At 54.4% G+C, this 13,089-nt stretch overlaps 1 long non-coding RNA gene across 1 annotated transcript; it reads left to right on the top strand.

The window, feature by feature from the left end:
- Positions 1–512: 512 nt before the first annotated feature.
- On the top strand, positions 513–11,494 carry LOC140700821 (uncharacterized). Its single transcript, XR_012079551.1, has 3 exons — positions 513–588; positions 721–801; positions 11,056–11,494. It is a non-coding gene; the product is annotated as an uncharacterized lncRNA (long non-coding RNA).
- The last annotated feature ends 1,595 nt before the right edge of the window (positions 11,495–13,089 follow it).

The raw sequence follows: 13,089 nt of genomic DNA, 5'->3' as shown, positions 1-13,089 counted from the left end.
AGCATCAGAAATAGGGAAAATAAAAGCATGGTTAATAGAGGTGGTAGGCGGGCACCCTGGGGCTGAGCGGATGGAGTGTCACACTCTTCTTTCAGGGAGCGTGTGTTTAGACCACGGAGTTTTGATACATTCACTCACTTATTTTGTGCCATGAACCTAAGAGGTGTGTGTTATTGTACCCACTTCACAGGTGAACACACTGGGGCTCAGAGAGGTTCAATGAGCTGTCTGTGCACATGTAGCTAGTAAGCGGCCCCTCGGGGTCCGTGCTGGTGACCTTCCCCGGAGCCCCTCCTGCTCTGAATGTCTGTCTTCCCCTTTGATGAGCCCTGGATCGCCGATGAGAAATCCAGCTGCCCACCCCCAGCTCAGGCCGCGTCCCCATCCCTCCAGGGACTAAATTGCACTAAATTGATTGATTGATTCGTTCCATCCAAAGGCACTGAAGGGCTCCCAAGCGCCAGGCACAGACGGAAGCCCGGCCGGGGAAGCAGAGATGACTGTTTGCAGAAGAAATACACTCTGCCGCTGCTGGTGGGACCCCAGGCTGGGAGAAATACGAGGCGAGGCCTCCCCGGAAGCAAACGGGTAATTCTTGGTTTGATAGATGAGCACTTTTACGTGGGAGGGAGCTGGGGACCAGTGCTCCCTGGAAGCCGGGCATGAATGTAGTGCAAACGTCTCGCAGCTGACCCTGGTTTCTGCACTTTGGTGTTGCAGGAATCGATCCATCGGCCACGTCCGGACAAAAGGCGCGAGCACAGCCCGAGGCGCACTTGCACCTGGGCCCGCCGCCCGCTGGTTAGTGTCCATTCTCCTTCCATCCATCACCCGGCGCCCAGTGTGCTGGCTGTGTGTTTATCCCAGCGCTCAGGTGGGGGGCTCTGGACGCAGGGGGAGGTGAGCAGCTGGGACCACCAGCCTCAGCCACGCAGACGCCGGCCGGCAGTTTTGCCATGTGAGTTGTTAGCCCTGAATTTGAGGCCAAGCCCTGTCCTGGACGCAGTCCCTGCTGGACGCTGCGACCCCGTTCTCAGGGGAATGAGGGCGTGATGGGGCGGGTGGTGACCCAGAGACCCTGGAGCAGGGGGTCCGCTGGGACGTGGTTGGAGGATTTCTTCTTTGACCAAGTCATTGCTTTTAGAAGAAACACAGCTTCGCGTTTCGAGGCCTTTTGGGAGCTCAGCTGCACCCAGGACCGTGTTTCTCAGACACCACGCATGCATTGGTGTTTCTGCAGGTGCTCTCTTTCAGAGCATGAGCCGCCCGTGAGGCCAGAACTGCTGTCTTGTTTGTCTGCAGCTATGTTCCCGGCGTCTAGAACAGCGCCTGGTGCTGAAATGTCAGTTGTGAAAGGGCAGCTGTGCTGCCAGAACTCTATCTGCATTTGAGATGATGTCCCTGTGCAGCCACCATGTCCCTGCATGTCCCTTGTGGGACCCCACCACCATGCCTGGGCCCAGTAGCCCCAAATCTGCAGCCTCCCCAGCACCTCCTTGGGCATGTGGTAACTGCATTCCCTGCCCACAGGAGTCAGGCGTGGCCATAGGACTTTTGTGTGTGGTGTGTGAGTGGAAGTGACTTGACTGAGCTTCAGGTAGAAGCTTGAAGAGCTAGTGTATGGTTTGTCTTTCCTTTGTTTCCTTTTGTCACAGTGCCCAGCAGCAATGCAGGTAGTTGCTGTTCTATTGGTAGATCAGGCCCCCCACTTGAAGCTACTGAGATTTGAGGGTTATTTGTTACACAGCTTGACCCAGCCCACCCTGACTGATACAAACACTTACTCTGTGCCAGGCACTAAGAACTTCAATGTGCCATGAGGTGGGTTCTGTTGTTACCAGAGCAATTGCAAGTGGGTAAACAGAGGCTCATGGGGACTCAAGGACTGCCCAAGGTCAGCCCACACATGTGACCTTGCACTGAGCTTGATGTCTCCCACCACAGCTCCACCATCACTTTTCCATTCTGGTTGCCTCTTTTGCCCCTGCAAGACGTTGAGGTTCAAGCAGGAGTTGCAGGGGGTTATCTATGTCAAATTGTTTCTTACCTCCTGGGGCTCACCACAGTGCTGGGCCCATGGTCACTGAATTACTGTTGAAGCAACTGATTTTGAAGTTAGATTATGAAGACAGTTGAAAGCAAGTGTAGGGGAGGGAAAAACTTTTTCCCCCTCTAAACATCTCAGATTTATTGCCTGGGGTCCTGCAAAGGAGACAGACAAAAGACAGACTAAGAAGAGAAAAACAGAGAGAAGTTTATTAACACGTGGCTCATGCAGGAGTCAGAGATGAGTAACTCAAAGGGGTGGTTAGAACTTGGGCTGACATCGCACTTAACAGAAGAACACTAGATTCATAGAGAAGTGACAAGACAAGGGAGCTAGTTCTTGAGCTTCTAAGGCAGCCAAATGTGGAAGGGCAAATACCTGGGGGAACAAATGGGACACAAGGGCCAGGGAGGAAGGCTTGTGTAGGCTCCTCAGGGCTGATCAGGGTCCAGCATTGTCTTCAGTGATTATCTTGTGTCCTTCCTGGTTGGGAGGAAGGACAAATTTAGGTCCTGCTAAATGGCAGATGGTGGGGAGAACAGAGCACTTTTCTTATACCTGCTTCTTTTCAGTGGCCTTCAGCTTAAGATTTTCCTACGCCAAAGTGGCCTATTTTAGGGTGCTCCATTCTGCTCCCCTTCACCAGTTAGGGGAGACTGCGGCATCTGCCTTGGTGCTCAGCTTCTGTGGCTCGGAGCCTGGGACTGGGGCCTCCCTCTGCTCTTTGCAGCAGGTGACGTGGTGGACGTGGCCCAGCAGCTGCTGCGGCCGCAGAGTGGCTGGGGGGGGGGCTGCGCGTGACCGCCGTGGGCGCTTATTTCCCTGACACGCACACCCCTGCTCTTCCCTCCTGATCTAGTTCCATCAGGTTTCCATTTAATCCAAGGGCTGCTTCTTGACTTGTTTTCCGTGAGCAGGATTTACTGGGCTCCTTGTGTTTCATTAATTCTTACCTGACCTTTCTCTCTCTCTCCTTCCCTCTCTCAAACTAGCTTAGCATCACAATTCAGGACCCAGGAACACAGTTCCCATCCTGAGTGTGGTATCTTTTGTCTTTGGGGAGGAGGATTGGTGCATACCATCAGCTCGATACTCGAGCATTCACCTCCTACCCTGGTGCTTAACTCCTCAGCATAAACGTCCAGCGGGGAAGAGAGTGAATTCCTCCACATCTGTACTGGGCTCAACCCCCAAGTGATGCGAGCACTGTGCCCTGGTGTGGTATGTGGGGACGTGTGGGCTTGGCTTCTCTGTTTGCTCAGCCAGCTTATTCCCTGCTCCCTTTTCCAGACCTGGAAATACTCTGTGTTCCTCTTGAGCAGGGACTGGCCTGAGCCCCGGGCAGGTGGGGGCCTCTGAGCACAGGGAGAGCGCTCTCCCCAGGTGGGCCAGGGCTCAGGCACCAAGGGAGGGGTCTTGCCCCTGGGGGGTGGGGTGAGCTTCAATTTTCCTTGTGCAGGAAACTCCCCAAGGTCTCTCTGAAGTTCTGATCAGAGGATTCTGCTCCCTCCAGACTTCATAGACACACACAGAAACCAAGTTGGCAAAAATTTTAGGGGCCTTGTGGGGCCCTCGAGGTCCATCCTACAACCCCTGTTCTGAATTAAGACTCCCTGAGCTGGAGGGATTTTACTAAGCATGGGGGCCCCTGCCTGCTGTTACTTCCCATTGGTGCACCCCAAATTCCAAGTGTGTGTGCACAAGTGCGCAGCCGGCTCTCACCCTGAGGTGGAGGGACCAGCAGAGAGGCTGGAAGGGCCCGGCAGCTGCAGACTAGAATAACTGCTGGGCTGTGTCCAGAGGAGATGGGCTCTGTTTCTGGCTCTATTTTCCCATCCTTGGTTCCCTCCTCTGCTCTTTGTCAAGGTGGAGATGTCAGAGTCATGTGACAAGACTGCTGGGAGCGATGAGGAAGGCTGGGCACCCTCGGCCGATGCTGACACAGAGCCAGGCCTGGAGGACAGCCAGCCTCTACAGAGGCAGGCTGGGGCCAGTGTGGGGTTGCAGCGGCCCCACCCCAGGGGCCCTCTCTCCCTCCTGGGTCCATGTGGCTGCTCAGACCTGATGGGCAGTCTCCATCTCTGGCTGGGGCTTCGAGGACCTCCAGCAGTGGAACCAAGAGTAAAGAGGAGACATGTGGCCTGACAAGTGGGCACGTCCTCTGTAGAGGCACCAAATTTCTTCATTCTCACCTTAAGCCCTTGCTGCCAGGGGCAGAGTCAGTGTCCTCAAGGGCAGAGGAGTCTGTGAATGCTTCAAGGTCCATGGTATGCAGTCCCACGCAGTGGCCAGTAGTCACATGGAGCCAGGTGAATCTAAAATTAGCTTAATGACATTTAATCAGAAGTTCAGTTCCTGGCCACACAAGCCACACATCATGTGCCCAACAGCCATATCCTAGAACTCGTGCATCAACCTGGGAAGCGCTGTTAGACTGCAACCCCTATCTTGCCTCTTCTCCTGCTTGACAGCCCCCCACCAAGGCCCGGGCGGGACTGTGTCCCTTTCACGGCCAAGCCAAGGCTCAGAGGTGCCTCCGGACTTGTGGTGACACTGTCTGCTGTCCCTGCCTGTCCCAAGGGGCCTGAGCATCAAAGCCAGCCTGGATGAGGGACCAGGATTGTCCCTTGGGCCTCTGCAGCTGTCAGGCCATTTCTCCTCAATATGTTACCAACCAGGGCTCTTGGGCTCCTTAATCAATATAAATTGATAAGAGGCCAGAAGAGGATTTCAGGCAGGGCTCTCCTGGGGCCCAGCTGCAGACTGAGGAAGTGGAAACAAGTAACAGGTGCCCTTGCTTGCTCCCCGGGGGCAGGCGGGGAGCTGGCCCCTTAAACTTGGTGAGGGTAGGGGTGGGTCCAAGGGTCAGGTGGGAGGGTGGCTTGGGTGGTCTGCCCACCTCTTCGGTGGTGCCGTGGGCAGAGATCATGCACAGGACCCTGCTTTTGCTCCCAGCATCTCAGAAATGATAGTTGAGCTTTTGGTCTTTAGTATCTTGTTGTTCATAACTTGCCCATCTACTTATGCCTCCAGTTATTTTCAGTCCCGTATAGTTTCTTTGAATCCTGTTGCTCGAGGAGACATTTGTCCAGGTGCACATACTGCAGCAAAGGGCCCCAGGTCCCAGGTCTCATCCTGTCTCAAATAGACTGAAGTGGGGGGCCAGCTGCTGGCTCCCTTCTGAAATTCTCTCTCCCCGGAGGCCTCTCAGCAGCCCCTTTCCAGGCCCCTCTGGTTCAACTACAGGGGGTGACAGGAAATGCCTGCTCCCGTGGGGGTCTCGGAGCTGGTGGTCTGCCCGAGGTCAGAGTGGGTTGGACATGCCAGCCACTGGCAGCACGATGCTCGTGGTCACTCACCCAGGGGGCATTTGCAGTGGGCGGCCAGTGCACCCTGGGCACGCGTGTGCTGGAGGGGGGGTTAAACTCATAGAGCCTTGCTTGGTGGGGCTCTGATTCCCAGCACGCTGATGGCCAGCATTTCTGGAGACAAGCTCTTCCCTGTGAGTGTCTGCTGTTACTTGGAAACTAGGGGTTTGCAATGGGGCTGCATAGAAAGTAGCCTTTTCTGTGTCTGGAATCCCTGGTCCTTGCTGCCACCTCAGAACTGCTGAGGTGTTTCCTGTTTGGATCCAGCAGCAGAGGACGGTCACGGTGTTTGGGGTGGCAGCCAGGAGCTGGGCAGCAAGCAGCCCCGTTGTGCGGGGCTGCAGGCCCTGGGGAGGCGAGGGAAAGGGCAGTTTTGTCCTCCCACAGCCCCGATTCCCCTCCTCAGTCCCTCCTCCACCCTGAGTCGGCTGTCATGCTGTTAGAACGGGCTAACAATAGTCCCCCTCCTTGGCTATTGTAGGATTTATGAAAATAAACAGAAGGCAGCCCAAGCCTGGGCGAGGAGGGAGGTGAGAACTCCCTATCGGGGGTGGCCGCCTCAGCCAGGGTGTTTTGACTCTGCCGCTTTGCACAGCCTGGTGAGCTTGGGAAAGTCACCGAGTCTCTCTGGACCCGAGAAAACCTTTCTGCTGAAGGGGGTGATGGTGGCACAAAGTGAGACCATGTGATTAAGACCCTTAGCCCTGTGCCAGGAGGCTGTTCTGGGCCCAAGAGGAAGGAGCTGTGTTGCAGGAATGCCTTCCACTCTGTAGTTGTTTATTATTATTATTATTATTATTATTATTATTATTATTTAACATATTATCATTCCATTTATTTTAATGTTATTTTAACAGTGCTTTATTGGGGGCATAATCTACATATTGTAAAATGCATAATTGCAAGTGAACAGTTAGGCGAATTGGATCATTGTAGCTTCCCCAGATCAAGATACAGAGTATCTTCATCACCCTGGGAAGACCCAGGAGCCCTCCCCCGCCCCCTGCAGGTAACCGTGCACCTGCCCTCCATCACACAGAACCCTCTTGTTTGTTCTTGAACATCACGTAAATGAAACCACACGGTTTGTGCTACATTGTGTCTGGCTCCCTTCGCTCTGTGGAATGGTTTTGAGATTCACCCAAGTTGCTGCCTGCATCAAAAACATTTTTTTTTCCTGAGTTGACGTCTATGGAATGCACAGGCTCAGGTTGCTTTCCTATTCTCTTGTTGATGGGCTTCACTTAGACTGCGTTCATGTTTTGCTGTTACGAATCCAGCTGCTGTGAACATACAGTCTCGAGCAAGTCTTTGGATGTGCAACGGAAAAGAACCAGTCTGACTCCATGCTGGATCTGGCCCTCTGGTTTAGCCCTGTGCCTTGTTTCCTAGGCTCAGTCCTGCTGGCTCTGCACCTTTTGTAAAAGAATGTTGCCTGGAGCCTGAAATACGCAGGGGAGCCTCTTCTCAAGGCTCTGGCCTTTAGGAGTATTAACACTTTTCCATTCATATAAAGACAACAAGTTGCAGAATAGAAAACAACATTTGTCTTGTTGGAGGTTTACGGGGGCACCATGACCTGACCCACGTGGGCAGCTGCGAGAACAAAGGACTCCCAGAACAAAGAGTCCCTACCCCAAGAAGTTTGCAGCAACAAGCACTCCCCCTCCTCTTTTTAGTGTAAAGGGAGCCTAAAGTCTGACTTGGAGAAGGTCATTGGTCTCCAGGACATTGGTCTGCCATCTTCTCGGTCTGCCGGCTTTCTGAATAAAGTCTTTGCTCCTTTGCCCCAACACCTCCTCTCCCAATTTACTGGCCTGTCGTGCGGCGAGCAGGACGAGCTTGGCTTGGCGACAGGCGGACCTACACGTTCGTGGATCTCGGTGCACATATGCTTAGGAGTAGAACGCCTGGGTCTTAGGGTGAACGCACGTTGGGTCATATCAGACCCTGCCAGAGTTTTCCTGAGCGGCCTGACCACCCTGCACGGCCGCCAGTAACGGGCGAGCGGCCGGCTTACGCCCAGCCTCCCCCTGGCTGGGGCTTCCGCGCTCGGTCACTGGCCGTTCTGGTGGGTGTGCAGGGCTCCCGTCTAGGTTGCAGTTCGCACTGCCCGAGGGGCTGGCGATGTGGAGCGACTTCTCCCGTGCTGCTTGCACACGGGGTTATTTCGCTTGTCCGGCTCTTGCATATTCAGAGGGCAGTTGTCTCGCTCCCTTTCTTTAATGATTTGTGGCGGTCCTTCACAAACCCTGCGTGTGAGCGCTTCCTCTGACGTCTGTGTTGAAAGGTGTTTTCTCTCAGTCTGTGCTCATGTTTCTGTTTTCTTAGCAGAGCCCTTTGATGAATTTACGAGTTTCTAAATTTCTGACTTCAGAGTTACTGTTTTTTGGGAATGGGTTGTATAATTTTGTGCCCCAAGGGGTCTTTGTGCCCCAGACCAGCGAGATCCCCCCCTATGTTTTTTCCTGGACCCTTTCTGGTTGGGCTTTTACACTTAAGTTTATGATCCGTCTCAAGTTAATTTTTGTGTGTGATGTAAGGTAGGGTCAGTGATTTTTTATTTCCATGTGGATATCCAGTTATTTTAGTACCATTTATGGAAAACAGTTTCCTTTACCCATTGAATTGGGCTGGTGTCTTTTAAGATCAGTGCATAATCACACACACACGCAGACACACACACACACAAATGCATATACACACGTACAGCAAAAATCTACACCCACATACATTTACATACACACACACACACATTCCATATACATCTAAGTACACACACATGCCTGCACATCCGTACACGTCTCTGGAGTCACTGCTTTCTTCTGTGGGTCTGCTTGTCTATTTTTCTGCCAATACCTCACTGTCTTAATTACTGTCACCTTTCAGTACATCTTGAAATAAGATAGAATAAACCTCCAACTTTGTTCTCTTTTCAAGAATAAATTGGCCGTTTGTTCCTGTTTTCTTATGGTCTTTTCCATGTAAAATTTAAAGCCAGCTTGCCAATTTCCACAAAAACCCCTGCTGGGATGTTGATGGGAATAGCACTGGATCCACAGATAAACTTTGGGAGATCCAACTGCTTAGTGATATGAATTCTTCTCATCCACGATCTCTCTCCATTTACTTATGTCTTCTCCAACTTCTCTTAGCAGCATTTGGTGGTTTTAATTGTGTAAGTCCCACACATCTGTTGTTACATTTAGTACTATTGTAAAAGGTGTTTTGATTTCACTTTCCAATCATTTGTTGTAACTGCATAGAAATTCCATTTACTTTGTTTTTTAATCTTGTATCCTGCAATGTGGTTGAATTCACTAATTGGTTTTCATAATTAAGGTATGACTTCGGATTTTACATAAACAATTATATTTTCCGGGCATGAAGGCAGTTTACCAATCCTCTTGCCTTCGCTTTGTGGATTTTGTTTGGCAAACATTTGCTTCTGTTTCCCTCACTGTGAGTAAGGAAACCTCCTTGTCCTGCTCCATGGGCTTGGCTGTGAGGCTTGTTCTGGCTAGAGGGATGTGGTTGGCATGATGCAAGCTGAGGGCTTGAACTTGTTGTGCACTGTAGCCTCTTATGTCCTAGGCGTCCCCATGGAGAATTTCCTCCCAGCCTGGGTCTCAGGATAAACACATGTGATTGAACTGACAGGTAGCCCGCAGCCTGGAGTCCATCCACTCACTTGATTCCAGCCACAGCTGTCAGCCTAGGAAGCTGTGAGTGTGGAAATGTTTGCTGACTGCCATGAGCCTCGGAGTTGGGGGAAGTTTGTTACACAGCATTACTGTGGCCGTTGCTGACTGATACAGCCATGCTAGGTTTAAGAATTCTGTTGGATGTTCAAGTGACTGCCTCCTGGGTTGGGGGAGGGGAGCTGTACGCATCTGTAGCTTGGGGCAGGTCAAGGCTGGATGTGCAAAAATGGGAGAGGGTGGTGTGTGAATTCATGGGTGAGACCATCAAGGCAGAAAATGCACAGGGAGATGAGAGCTGGATTCGGAGCCTTGCAATGCGAGGAAGTTGAGGAGGACTCAACTGAGGGGACCTCGCAGGGGCATCAGGTGAGTTATGGGGGAAACAGGCACGTGGGTTTGCATTTTGAAGGGAGGAATCCTTTCATAAAGGAAGGAGTGATGGATGGTGTGGAAATAAAGGGAGACTGCCCAGGGAGAACAGAGGGCACTTTTCTCAGAGCTTCACGGCAAAGGTCAGCTTCTGCAGAGCCTCAAGGGCGGCCAGGGAGCGGGAAGGCCTCACGGGGAAACAGACCGGACTCAGGAGGCCCTGATGGGGGCTGTCACCTGGGGGAGCTGGGGGCGGCCGACCAGGAGCAGGACCCCTTTGATTGATTTGGGGACCACATTCTCCATCTGGCCCCGAGGTGGAGGAGGGGTGCACAGCCGGGAAGCTGCAGCCCTTGACCAAGCCCTGGTCGTTGGGGGCCGACTGCTGCCGAGCGTGTGGCTCGGCTGAGGTGGCGGCCGCAGAGCTGGTGGGTCAGAGCGCAGCTGCGGCAAGCGCTCTGACCGCCGGGTGTCTCTCCAGCCTCTCAGCTGTGTCAGGTGGTGCTGAGAGGTTGAGTGAAATAGGGAAAACTAACTGATAACGTGCGCGTGGCCGATGGAGCCGCTCTGGCCTCGTTGGGCGCCGTGTGGCTGTGACCCACGTGGGCTGTAGCAGGAGGGGAGGGGCGGGGCGGGAGCTGTAGACATGGAGACAGGGACACGGGCAACGGGGGCTTTGCTGCCAAGGGGGACAGAGTGAGGGGGCTGGGGCCGGCTGGGGCAGCGCGGTCTGGGCATTCACGGTCGGGGGTTTATTTTTGCGGTCGCTGGGTTAGGCTGAGGTGTTCGTGGCAGGTTTGTAGGGAGCAGAGAGACCCCCCCTGGGGAGGAAGGGGCTGGTGAGGCACAGGGGGGAGTGGGGTCCACAGTACTGGGGCCTCGAGTGGGTTGAATTGTGTCCCCCCAGAATCACATTTACTCAGAACCTCGGAACATGACCTGGTTTGGAAATAGGATCTTTAAAGATACAATTAGTTCAGGATCCCAAATCCCTGCCTGATGCTCAGGGTGGAGGGCCCTGGTGACGGCGCCTGGACCACGCCGCTGCAAGAAGGGGACAGGCCGGAGCTTGGGGGCGGGATGGTGGGGGTGGGCTCAGAAGGCACCGGGACCCCCTGCTCACCTTCCGGTCTGTCTTTTGTTCCCTCCACCTCCTCACCTGCCACGGTGGTCCCTTCTCCGGGCTCCTGCACCCGCTGCTTCTGCCACCTGGAAGCTCCTTCCTTTTCACTTGGCATATTCTTTCAGTCCAGTGCAAACCCCGTCCTCCCGACGGCTCCTCCTCAGTGACCGCACCCTGACCACGGGGCTGCGCGCTGCACTCACCCCTCCCGTCTCCGATTTCACGTTTGCTGGCGGCACACTTGGGAAAGCCACCTCTTCTGTGTGTCATCAAAGACCCCTGAGGACCAAAACTGGGGCCCAGATTTCCTTAAGATCTTCAGGGGACCCCGCCTGCCCTCAGCCTCTGTGTGTCTAGTTTGCTGTGGGCACCAGCCAAGCCCACAAATGTTCATTTGCCCAACTTTTCATGGAAATTCCACTTGTCACCCTCCTGAAATTTTAGAGCTTCTCTTCTGGGCCAATCAACCTCCTGAAACTGAATTGGAAATAATTCTACATGTCCGGGCGAGTCTAGTAATCAGAGCTGCATGGAAGACCCTGACTCTCAGGAAATTCAGCGTCGGCCTTCCCACCCCATCCTTCTCTGTAATTATTCTCGCATCTGCTGAGGATGAAGGACGGATGGTGTCAGTTTCCCAGGGAGTTTTCTGCAAACTGAGGACGTTGATCTGAGTGCCCCCACGCAAAAGCGGGACATCCTGGGACAGGTCCCTCGCTCAGCCCCTTCCTGTCACCATGTTGGAGGAGAGCTACGTCCTTGGGGGCTACGTGGGCTGGGGCTTGAATCCTCATCGGAGCTCCTGCACAGGGGGAGTTTCCTGCTCGCATTTGTTCTCAACCAGGAGTGAGGCTGCAACCCTGTGAGCCACGAATTCATCCACAAAGCAGGTATGCACTGACCGTCCTAGGGAGGCCAGCCATCCTGGTGGGCCTGGAACAGAGGGGTTTCCTGGGACCTGGGACCTTCAGTGCCAGTGCTGGAGAGTTCCAGGTCCCGGGCAAGCAGCCCACCTCGGAGGACCCGCTGCTGTGCTGGGGTCGGTGCTTCTCCCACAGAGCCCGGAGCCTACGGGGAGGGAGTAAAAGGGAGGCTAAGGACGGACAGCTGCCATCGAGTCACCGAAGAGAAGTGGTTTGCAGCGGGACCACACGACATGACCTGTCCCGCTCAGGGCTCAGGGAAGGCTTCTCCCTGGCCCGCAAGGTCCGGGATCCGTATTTGCCTGGTCCTCTTTGTGTGTGTGTGTGTGTGTGTGTGTCTGTGTGGGTGCACGTGTGTGTGTGAGTGAGTGTGTGTGGGTGTGTGGTGTACGTGTGAGCATGTGTGAGTGTGAGCACAGGGCATCTCCTCTGGCTCCCTCCCACAGAGGTGAGGGGCTTCACGGCTCCACCACGGAAGGGGGCGCCGGGAGGTGCAGCCCTGCCCTCCCTGGCCTGCAGGGTGTCCCCGGGCTCCCTCCCTCTGTGCTGGGGGAGCTGGTGTGGGCAGGGGTGGCAGTCACCCGCAGAGCTGGTGACCCCTCGCTGTGGCCGACAGCCAGCTTGTCGGCCAGCTTTCAGCAGTGCTCTCTGCCTGACTCCTGTCTCTCTCAACGGACCTCATTCAAACTCTGGGGCAGGAAAGGGGTTTATTTACTGGCCCCTTAAGGCCCCAACATGGGGAAAAAAACCCCAGAAGCTCAACATACAGATCACATTTGTTTCCTATCCAGAGCCTGCAACCGAACCCAGAGGCCTGGAGGGGGGGCAGGTGCAGGGGGGGCAGGGCTGGTGCAGGAGGTGGAGCAGGCGCGGGGGTCTGGGGTTGGGCAATGAAAGCGACCTCATCCTCACTGCCTGACTCCCGGGAGCCCCTGCAAGGCTGGGACCACGTTGGAGCATCTTTGCTTCCCCTGGGCCAACCTTGCCTGACACATGGGAAGCCTGAGATGTATGTTTGAATTGTTTTTCTAGTGTTTGTTCATTCTTTCTTTGAAGGAGTTCAATCTCTCTCATCATTTCTCCTGTCCCTTAGAAGGATGGAGAGGATACCGACCTCCTTCTCCGGGTCCTAGAGGTGGAGATTCTGCCTGCAGCAGTGTGGGCGTGGCACCCCAGGAGGTGGGCACAGGGCTGGGGGCAGCGTGTCAACCCACCCCTTCCTCTTCACGCAGCTCCAGGCATCGTGCTGTCTCAGGGTCAGACCCGAAGTCCCCTCCCTTGGAGGCCCCTCCTGGGGATGACACTTTCTGCCTGGACCGAGTTGCTGAACCAGACCCTCCTCCTGCCTTTCTCGGGGGCACTCACTCGGTTTGCACCAGACAGTGGCCAGAGAGAGACAAAGAACGAACAGTCACAATTTGAAAAGCCCCACCAGTAGCAGAAATGCATGCATTGACTCACCCCCGCCCAGCCGCCACCCATTGACCCCCATTGCCACCTCGTTGTGGGCGAAGGGGTCTCAGAGAAAAAGAAGGGCCGACAGCAGGCACAGGGA

The sequence above is a fragment of the Vicugna pacos genome, chromosome 13, assembly GCF_048564905.1.
Source record: "Vicugna pacos chromosome 13, VicPac4, whole genome shotgun sequence".
NCBI lineage: Eukaryota > Metazoa > Chordata > Mammalia > Artiodactyla > Camelidae > Vicugna > Vicugna pacos.
Note: the sequence above shows the minus strand (reverse complement) of the source record. Positions and strands in the feature narration are given on the sequence as shown.